Here is an 11,170-nt window from a genome sequence, read left to right as displayed (position 1 = left end):
GGTTATGTTTGAATTTGTAATATTTTGCTTAATTTATGTCCATGATTTAGATGCCAGTGCATCTGTCTGTAGAAAATGTCTCCTTTTTCGAAGTGATACATGGGTATGGTTCTAAGTGAGTAAAATGCACTATATAGAGCAGTGATGCTCGGCCTTTTTACAGATGGGCTGAGGGCCCCAAAGAAAAACATTGCCCAAACTTTGCATGCACGGGGAGCTCTTTGAACTCGCAGGTTGTTGGTGTAGCCTTTGGCCAGAGCCATGCAAAAGCGGTGGCTTCAGCCACAGCCTGTGCTGTCAAGCTCATATGTTTGTGCAGAGCTTCAGCAGGAGCCACACTGACATAACACAATATTTGTTTGCTCCAATAAGGGTAAGTGGTCTTTTCATGCAGGCTTCATAACAACATCCATCCCATGGGCCAGCGGTTGAGCACCATTGCTGTGGAGCAGGGGTAGCAAACATACAGCTCATGGGCTGGATCTGGCTAGTGGAGCCTCTTTCTAGGCAACTAGAAGTTGCATGGAAGGTAGGGCCTTTTTGGCCATGGCAGCCAGCAGCGAGTTTGGCTCGTTGCCACTGCCCCAAGACCTGCCACCACTGCCAGGCCCCTTACTGTTGTTGGATTCACTGCTGCTGCGGTGACCATGGCCCATATTTTATACTGGACCTAGCCCGCAGAGAGCCCTTCAGCATGGATCCAGCCTTGGACTCTAGGTAAGTTTGCTCTACAGCAGAAATATAATATGTTAGTGTCCTGTCTGTTCCTTAGCCACCCTCACATCTGTACAATAACCAATATATAAATCAAAAGAATGTCTGCTTGCTGACAGACATGACCCCCCCCCCAAAAAAAACCCCAAACCCCTAAAACCCCATGTTTTACCAGAAGAAGCAGTGCGTTACCTTTAACTTGGCTTCACAGTGTGTGTATAAATCAGGTGCTTCAGCAGGGCTTTGGTATTGTGGAGGAAAAAAGTGAACAGAGCTTGAAAAAGCTGACAATAGGGATAAGCAATTATAACTTAAAATAGCCTATACTTTTTTTCGTTTTATGACTTGTCACCAGGTTACACCATTTTTTCCTTTTGCATTGGTGCATAGCTGCAAAGGAGCCAGTTTATGGAGTTAGACTTTTTTTTTTCTGAGTGCTTAGCTGGTGTGGATGCTATTTGGGAGGTGGGGGTAATGAACAGTTGTGATCAGCCTTGCCTGAAAAAGGCCAACTTGTACTGCCACTGAATCCTGCCATTAAACTTTATCTGAGCAAGCCAGACACCTGGGGGGTGGTATTTGTCAATGGCATATCTTAGAAATAACCAAGAGTTAAAAGTTACGTACTTAATGGTACATCTGTGTTCATTACATGATGCCAAGGGCAGTCATGCATAGAAACAAAAACTGTCAAACTGCATGAAACCCTCTAGACCAATATCTGGCCTGCGATGGTCAGTTATAGAGGCTTAGGGAAATCTATGGATATTACTGATACAGGGAAATGGAGCCCTGTGTTGCTGTTATACATTCATGCAACAAATGAGTCTAGCACTTCTATGCCACAGCGGAAGCCAAGTTCCCTGTTCCACCATAGCAAAGCACAGATATATTTAGGTGGAGTGGATGGGACTTCAGGAAGAGAGCAGCATAGAGAGGATACATGGAAGGAGACAGGACAGTGGAAGGAGAAGAGTTGGACTTGTGAATCTAAGGTCCTGATCCTAGAACCTTTGCTGAATAGGAGCTGTGCAGAAAGAGGAGAGCCTGGAGGGTCTGAGTGTGAGGAAGAGCTGACAGGAGCAGGGGAAGAGAAAGCCAGGTAGGAGAAAGTGATGTGAGCAATGGGCAGCTTGGATGAGGCCTTTGAGTCCATTTCTTTGGGGTGAGATTTTGATTCTAAAGCCCAGTCTGTGCTATTAAGTTCTACTGGAAGAACTCCAGTTCTGTTACTAGATTTAAGAGCATCCATACCCAAAGCTACTTGGCAGCAGCAAGCACCTTTCTACCAGCAGTTACACCACCTTTGTCAAGTGGAGTAAAGCTTCTGCCATAGCCCAACAGATGACAATACATGTGGAGATGCCCCTTCCTTTTCTTCTGGCTTCTATGATTTTTTCAGTACCTGCCTTGTGTCTGTGGTTCAGTGGCTGAAGGAAGGAAACATGCAGAACTTCTAGAAGTTCACAAATGTGGTAGCTTGATAGTAATGGTAGCTGCTGTCTTCTGCCAGGAGTTCTGGGAGCAGAGGCAGATAAATATAGAGCGATAGTCTGTCTGGTCATTTCTGAACCTAATCTTGACTGTGTGAAACTCAGCAGGCTCTCTTCTTTCCATTCTCATCAGTGTAGATGACACCCAAACATCAAAATCTCAGGCTCTTGTTTTTCTAGAAATGGCAGAGTTGCTCCACCTCTCCCTGTCAAAGCATAGGCAACTTTGGAATGAAAACCTTTGCTTTCACTAGGGGTGCACTGATAGAGATTTTGGGGGCTGATACCAATAGCCGATTTTTAAGAAGGCGTATCAGCCAGTACCAATCCGATTTCTGATACAGCTGCCTCCAGCTGGTAAGTCTGTTGTGGTGGAAGGGGAGGTGGGGGGAGGAACGGGGGTGGGGGCAGATCAACACCCCCTGCAATGAGGGATGGAGTGAGGCTGGGGCAGGCGTTGCCCAGACAGGGTGGGCTGGGGTACGGGATGGAGCCACAGCTGGTCCAGGGTGCATGGGGGGAGGGGGCGGCTCTCGCCGCTGCGCACATCCTGGGAGGGCATGGGGGAGGGGGGACGTGTGCCTTCCAGATGGTCCCGTGGCTTGCTCTGCCCCGGCTGGGCAGCACCTGCCCCATTCCCTCCCTCACCGTGGGGGCCTTGATCTGCGCCCATGCTCCTTCCCTCCCCCTTCCACCACAACAGACTTACCAGCTGCATGCAGGTCTCCAAGCTGCCAGCTGCGCTCCTCGCTGCCTGTGTGCTGTGCTGTGACTGCATCTATGCATAGGCATTTATTGGCCAAATTATTGGCCACATCAGGTTAATTTCCAATAGACAATTTTTTTAGATCAGTGCCAATTCAATATCGGACTGATGTATCAGTGCACCTCTAGCTTTTGCTAATGTGCATTTAAATAGGCTAATGCATCTTTTTCTAGTGCCTCACACTAAGTCCATTGTATCCAGACAGTGCCCTTATTTGACATAAGTGTAATGTTGGACTTCCATATGGGTACTTGATTCAACTTGGTTACAGTTCTCTTGACTAATGCACATGAAGCAACAGCCTCCATTTCACTTCCGGTAACCTGTTCTGGTTTAAGTCAGTGAACTTCATTGTAGTGCCTGAAGTCTGAGCTGCTGACTCTGGCACACACATGGAGCAGATCTGGTAGATCATAAAGTGAGATGGGATTCTTTGATTCACCTGTCAGAGCAGAGCTGAAGTTAAAACCCAGTTAAAACACAGCTTTCTACATGTGTCAGGTTGGATTGTGTGTTTGCTTTGTGTGGAACTCCTAGCGACCTCAAAGGAAAGGACTCAGCTTTGGGAGACTGACACAGTTGAGGTTACCACCTCTATAGGGGACCAAAGAATTAAGTGAGATCAATCAGTCTTCTTTTATACACACAGGACAATCCATCTGGCTTTTCTGTAGGGCAGGAGTGGCCTGCAGCACAAGTGCCACAAATGGCACAGCAGCCTCTTTGTGGCATGTGGCAGATCAGGGTGGGGGCAGGCAGCACAGCAGCAGGTGGGTCAGGAAGAAGAAAGCAGAGCAACAGTTCGGGCAGGGGAAGAGGTTGGTGTGGCACTTGGGGAGTGTACGGGGCTAATTTTTGGCGTACCTGCCTAAAAGGTTGGCCCCACTTGTAGGGGGGATCATTCACTGTCCAGCAACAAATGTCCTTTGCTCAGTATCACCTTGATTTCTCAGAAGACGTGGGTTATAAATATTGTCTGTGTGTCCACCAAGCCCATTCTATTCAAAAGTAATATTTTCTTTGACATCGTATGGCTATGCATTAGGTCCTAAAGAAGTATTTGCATTGAAATAAGAAAAGCCAAGGGATGCAGCTATGTAGCAGCCCACAGTAAGCCAGCTGATTTGTCATCAGTGCTGCTTGAGTGAGCTCTTGCTTCCTTATTTTGCAAAATCCTGAGTTCTGAGATGGTGACTTTTACGTTCTCTTTAATGTTCCCTACTGCTTATTTGCCAAGATGCTAATATTACACCAATGTTTACGTGATATGAAACCTATCAGGGGCAGCTTTTCATCCCTATCAATGGTAAACTGCAGGCACAACATATTTTAAAACCACCATTTATTTTTCTGTAGTGTCTTTCATACAGGATGTTTTACAATCAGTATACAAAAAGGGAGGGGCAGCATTCAAAGTAATGGTCTGCAGGAGAGGGAAAATGGTTATATATAAATATACACATAATAGACATCTGTCTATGCATGCTGAATATTATATATATAGGTCATCTCATATACATACAATAACATATACATGGTGTGTGAACGCATTATGTTCTATTCAGTTTTTCTCAGTACAGGCTTGTGAAAGATGGTAGTGTTCATTATTTATATTTGATGTAATGGGGTACTAATGTTAAGAATAAATTACAGAAAAGACGTAAATCCTGTGCCTTTAAAAGCAAGCTATACCTGCTTTTACCTCCAGCCTATTGGAGGCGGTACCTGCTAACACATCCAATCAGGCCAATTAATATTCCAGATCATGGAGGATATATACTACTGTTCATACTATTAATATCCACTCAGGACAAAACAATTGTCAGGCACTTCTTGGACTGGTAGGGCATGGTCGTTTTGAGTGATAAGATGGAACAGGAAAAATAGCTTTAGGAAGTGATTCTTCAAAACAATGCAAATAGTTCTAATTCTAGGTGAGATAGGAGCACAAGCTAGTAGTCTGACAGGGAAAAGGTGCTTGCCATGCCAATTAGCCTTGCATTTCAGAGAACTACCATGAGGCTTCCTTGAGGAGCAATGTGCATAGCCATGAAATAGATGATATCAATGAAAGTCACAGGAAGATGCATGAGAAAACTCAGCCTTGGGTTCAGCACTCCACCTTTTCAAAGCAACCTCAATACAGAGCCCTGAGCACTGTCCTACCTGAGAAAGAAGCTGCAGTATTGTTCACCCACTGTTGATAGTGCATCTAAGTGCACAACCTCACACTTTACAGGCTCTACTTTTTTTTACTGTTTGAGTAGCTCTCATTATAGGAAACAAATGTGGTCCAATTTCTTTGTTCTGTGAGAGCTGGCCCCACACATGGGCCAGATGGAAACCAAGATGTGGGAAGTTCCCAGATGAGCACCTAGGGATTTCACAGAAGTGCCCAAGATCTAACAAGCAGCCCAGCCTGGGCTCATTGCCTAGTGGGCCACACCTGGCTGGGGCTTTGACTGGCAGCCCTAACTCAGCTAATGACTCCAGCTGGCTGCTGTCTGGGCCACTTGGGAAAGCCGCTGCCCCATTTAGCTCCAGCTGTGACTGCAGGCTCTAGGCCAGCCTGCTGAAGGTCTGCTCTGGCAAACCTCTCTGATCTAGTACTCCTGGTTCCCTGATCCTGCTCGCTGTGTTCCTGGCTTCTGGATTTTCCCTTGGATTTTAGCAATTTGGTCTCTGCCTCCTGAACTTTGACCTGGCTTATGGTTTGGTCCTTGCACCTGGATCTGGTAACTGGGTATGTTTCCTGACCCCTGATTTGGTTGGTACTTCTCTGGTGTCCGAACCACTAGGCCAGAGTGTCCATGACCTGGTCTATTATATTAACTCTCATTGAAAGTCTATGGGTATTAGGTATAATATTGATCCCTGGCTGTGAAATGTATAGTACCAGAGCTGCATCTGTATGCTTGTTATTCCACAACATAAAGATCTCTTAACCTGTTTCAGCTGATCGTAATGAGACAGGGTTGAAAGGTGTTGCTTTCTTGTCCAGCTATGCTAACAATACAATGCCGATGCACTACATGCAAGTGAACACAAGATAATTTGTGCTTTGTCATGTTGTTCAGCTACTGTCCATAAGTTCAAAAGGAAGCTCAAGTGATTTGTTGGTTTTCCTCTGAAGCTGCAGGAATATTACATCACTGGGGTTTACCCTGGGGAAATAAATGGGTTGATGCAGCATTTCACAGGTTTTTTTAATTGGTTCTGAGCAGGGTGGGGTTTCTTATTGCCCCCACATAGACACTCATCAGCTAATGCTTATCTCCATCTATCAACTTCTCCCTAAGGAAAAAGGAGGATGCCGTAACCCTGTGATAGGCTGAGTAGCTTAGCTTTTTTGGGTATTTCATACAATACTGAGCATGCGAATGACATGCTCAAAATATATGATGAGAAGACCGTGCCTCTCTCCAGTAGCCTGCAGACTGGAGCTCATGCAAGAATAGCAACATTAGAATCCATTCCTTAAGTCATCTAAACTACCATTTCCTCTTTCCACCAACTGGGCCAAACTTGTGCTCCACAGAGACTAGTCATGATGAACACATTGTAACAAGTTCTGCTTTCCACTTGTTCTGGAGGGACATGATGCAGATGAGTTACAAAAACACCCAGAAGTGCCTACTGATCTCAACAGGTGCTAGGTCCAAGCACTTTTGAGAATCTTACTTGATGCTTACCTGCATCTTTAGGCACATTAATAGTCTGCCCTAAAAGCCTTTAAAGAAAGTTTTGGTTTACATTTGAGACTGATCCCTGCAAATTAGAAAGACCCTGACTCCAACACAGCAAAATTCTTGAATGTGAGCTTCACGTAAAGATGTGAGTGGTCCTTTTGATCTCAATGGCAGATCTCGTATCGTGTTCAGCAAACATCCAGGTGCTTCATGGGATCAGGGCCTGAAATGATGAGCAAGTAAGTGCTTGCTCTTGCAATTCCTCTCACTTGCATAGCTGTTACCCTGCTGCATTCAGTGGAGTTACTCCAAAGAGAGTTATACTGCATTAAAAAGCCCCCTCGCCTCCCAGTAATCTTTTCCTCGTTCTTTTTCTGTGGCAGTCTGGATGATGGGGGAACTGGCAGGACTATGACAATAGAGGCCAAGGAAGAGCATTCATATACAGTGGGTTTTATTCCAAATGTTAAGCCTTCCCTTTTCCTGCTTATTTTGATTCCCATTTAACTTAAACATCTGATACATAGCTGGAAGGAAACATTTCCAGGGGTTGGGGGTGGGGAAACAGGCCTCCACCCCTTTCACTGGAGGTCTAAGAAAGCAGCTAGTCCAAGATCCCTGGGGAGATCTTTAGCACCAACAAAGAAGAGCAGGTCTGATGCACCCATGGCGAACAAGAAAAAGCCTTGAAGCAAACAAGCCTTTCAGACCTTCCTTATCCATATGATGAAGGAATAAAGTGCATAGGACTATGTCTCCTACTGAAGATGGCCTGTCAAAGTGCAACCTCTCTCTTCTTTGTTAAATGAAGGCAAGTGGCAATTCTGGAGACCAGATGGATTTCAAATTATTTTGAAAATCCTGAGCAACAGTCTTTTTTTTTGGAGGGGGAGCCAGAGGCCAGACTTAGATTTGGTCACAAGAGTCAGTCCTAGGAAAGTAGTGTTGGAAAGGGGTCACAAAGTCTTCTAGTCCAGTCCCGTGCTTAAAATGGAGACTAATCCAACCCACCCAAGTGTCTGTCCAACCTGCTCTTGCAGGTTTTCAGGGATGCAGATTCCACAACTCTAGGTAGCCTGTTCCAGTGCTTGAGCATCCTTGGTCAGAAAGTTCCTCCTGATCTCCAACTTAAATTTCCCCTGCTGAAGCTTGAGGCCATTGCTCCTAGTCCTGTCCCTCAGCCACAGAGAAAAGCCCATCTCCAACTTGTCTATAATTGCCTTTCAGATATTTGAAGACTGTTATCAAATACTCCCTCAGTCTTCTCCAGACTAAATAACTCTAGGTCTTTCAGTCTTTACTCATAAATCTTGCTTCCCAGGTGTGTGTGTGTATTTCCTTTCTGCTGGACACTTTCCAATTCATCCAGATCTCTTCTCTCTTTGGGGCGGGGAGGAGTGGGGGGAGAAGCAAAACAACACAGTACTCCAGGTGAGACCTTATTGACTAGAGTAGAAGAATCACTTTCCTTGATCTGCCGGTAACACTCCTGTTAATACACCCCAGTATGCTGTTGGCCTTTTTTTGCAACAGGACCACATATATATGATATGTATATTCAGTTTATGGTATACTATAACCCCCAGGGCCTTCTATGCTGTACTGCAGCCTAGCCAGTCGTTCCCTGATCTGTATTTGTGCATGTAGTTATTCCATCCCAAGTGCAGAACTTGGCACTTGTCCTTGTTGAATTTCATCTGGTTGATTGCAGACGATTTCTCCAGTCTATCTAGGTGATTCTGGATCCTCGCCCTACCTTCCAAAATGTCTGCACCTCCACTTTACTTGGTGTCATCTGCAAATTTGCTAAGTATGCACTTAGTCCCATCATCCATCATTAATGATGGGAACATATGCTTTCTTGATGAGGTAAAATGTATTATGCACCCAAACAAAGCACTGAAAAATGCCCATGTCTGTTGGTGACCAGCTCAAAGATTGCACTTCATCTCAGCAGCTCAGAACTTGCCCTGACAACGTGCAGTCACAGCCTTCAGGCTTGCCTACTATTAGTCATTGCTTCTAGGAAGGAAAGCTGAGCCCCTTGCTTGTTCAGTAGTACAGAGCACATGAAGACATCACCAAGGGACTCCAACCACTGCATTGGCTCTGTCCAAGGCAAAGTCCAGTGCCAGGTTTCTCTGTTACCACTGAGACCTCCATGAGACTAGCCTGAACTGCCTGAGGGATCAACTCTCCATCTGCCACAGGATGGAAATGACAGACAACTTGCAGATGACAAGTAGTGCAAGACCTGAGAATGAAGCAGACACAGCTGTATTTTAAAGATCTTCCACCAAAGATCTGGAACAACAGCCTGCTTCATCACTTCAAGTGCCAGATGCCAACCTCCTCAGTGAGTTTTCCATACATATATGCACCCTACAATAACCAGGGGCTCCCTCCTACAGGCTGGAAGGGAAAAGGACAGAGGGCTGTTATTGTTACTTCCATTTTAGATCATGGGGAGGGTGAGCTGGATTACCAGATAGTCAAGACTGTTGCGGGGTGGAGAGGGGGTGGAAAGTGTCGGCAGAATCTTAAACTTATCAAACATTCAGGGACAGAAAAGAGTCCGAATGAAATGCTTTTTGTTTCTCAGAGTCTGAGACCAGCAGACCTTGTGCTAATGAAGTGAGCTGGAAGTTTATGCTCAGCAGGCCTCCTGTTGTATGAACAGCACTCAGCCAGATCTTGGGATGTATTTAGGAGAATGTGTTTTAAAAAGGCTCCGTGTTACTAGAGAGCAAGAGAGAGCTATTAATCTTTATCTGGGGACAGGCTGCTTGAGACATGTAAACACATGTGGCTATCACTGTTGCCATCCCTGACTGTTCCAAAATCATGAGTCAGGCCCCTGAGATCACAAGATTCACTTAAAAATCATAAGCTTTGAAATTTAATAAATGGATGGTGGCTTTTTTTGTTTGATTTCTGGTTTTGGAGTGGTCATAGTTTTTCCAACACTGAGAGCTGGACACTTACTTTTTTCTAAATGAAATCTGAGATCCTCAAAATTGCTTGATTCCCAGAATGAGACTTAAGAAAAACTTCAGATGTCATAAAGTTTACAACAAAATCATGAGAGTTGCTGTAAGTGCACCAAATCCCTCAGCTCCATGACCCCTATTCCTCTTCCCATTTCTCATTCCTCTGACCAGAGGCGTACCTGGGCAGTGCTCAGGACAGTATCAGTGGCTGGGCTGCTAATGGTGGTGACTAGGCTAGCTGCTGTTTTTGCACTCCCCCAAACTTGGTGCCATGATCTGGTGCCCACCTTAGTTATGCTGCTACCAGTGACTTTCTACCCTGACCTGGCACTCAGCTCTAAAAACTTCCCTGCCATCTCCATAAAGGTGGGCTCCCACTTGCTGTCTCTTCTGACTTCCCCTCAGCTCCCGTCCCAAACACAATTTCAGTCCGCTCCCCACCTTTTCACCATGATATCAGCAATAAGCACAACACTGGATTAACTCTTTGCCTGCAGTGGTCCATCCTTATGTCATAATTAACACTGTGTCCTTTCCAGAAACCCAGAATACAACTGTGCAAAGAAACCGTGAAGTGTCAGCCAGGATAAGAGTTGCAAGTTTGTAATCGAATAGTGTGTTGCATGTGAAAGTTTCCCGTTAGGTGGTGGCTTGTGACAATGTGGAGTTTGACTATCAGTGGGAACATGTGGACAATCTTAAGAATCGGTTAAGAGGTGTCTCATAATTTGGTATTTCCTTGTTAATTAGGTTTTGAATGATGGGGATCTTATGCTTAAGCCCCTTTTAAACAAAGTTTATGGTCATTAGAAATGGGTCCAATTTAATTCTCTCTGCCCCAATAACCCTGGATATAGTTTGAGCCTAGATTTGAATTCTACAATAATCTGATATTTATAATTGGCTGGACCAAAGTCTTTGGTTTGAACCTCCATGAACCTTGAGGTTGCTTAAAACCTAGACCACAACCCAGATACTGCGGCTTGGGCTTAGCTTTGATGAAAATGTGATTGTCTTTGGCTCCTGCCCAGGTTGCTTGGCAACAACTGTGGTTTTGCATGTAAGTTAGGTGGTGTCCATTGCTTTCCCCACAGCCCAAAGTATTTTCAGGGTTTCATATCTGCTCCCTACACAGCATGAGAGCCAGCCACACAGCAGACAAGGCACCAGGATTGCAGCGGAGACTGACATCGTGCCCATTAGGCCTGTGCGAAGCGGCTACTATTTGCTTCAGATTCGGATTTGTCCGATTCAGGGGACAGTGAATTGAGTCAGTGATTCGAATCACTGTCCAGAATCGATTCGGCTGAATCTGATTCGGAGATTCGGCTGCTGCCAAATCTTCGAATCAGCCAGGCCTATCCCCACAGCCCGGCAATGGCTGCCCCATTGCCCCAGCTCTTTGAGAACCCCCCCCAACTCAGCGCATGCTGCCGGGGGGCAATCCCTGCTGCCCTCCACTTCCCCACGCTGCATGGGGGGCTCTTCATGAACCCCCTGACCCCCCTCGCTCCCCCA

Source organism: Alligator sinensis, unplaced genomic scaffold (genome assembly GCF_000455745.1).
Source record: "Alligator sinensis unplaced genomic scaffold, ASM45574v1 scaffold766_1, whole genome shotgun sequence".
NCBI lineage: Eukaryota > Metazoa > Chordata > Crocodylia > Alligatoridae > Alligator > Alligator sinensis.
This window is presented reverse-complemented; position numbering follows the sequence as displayed.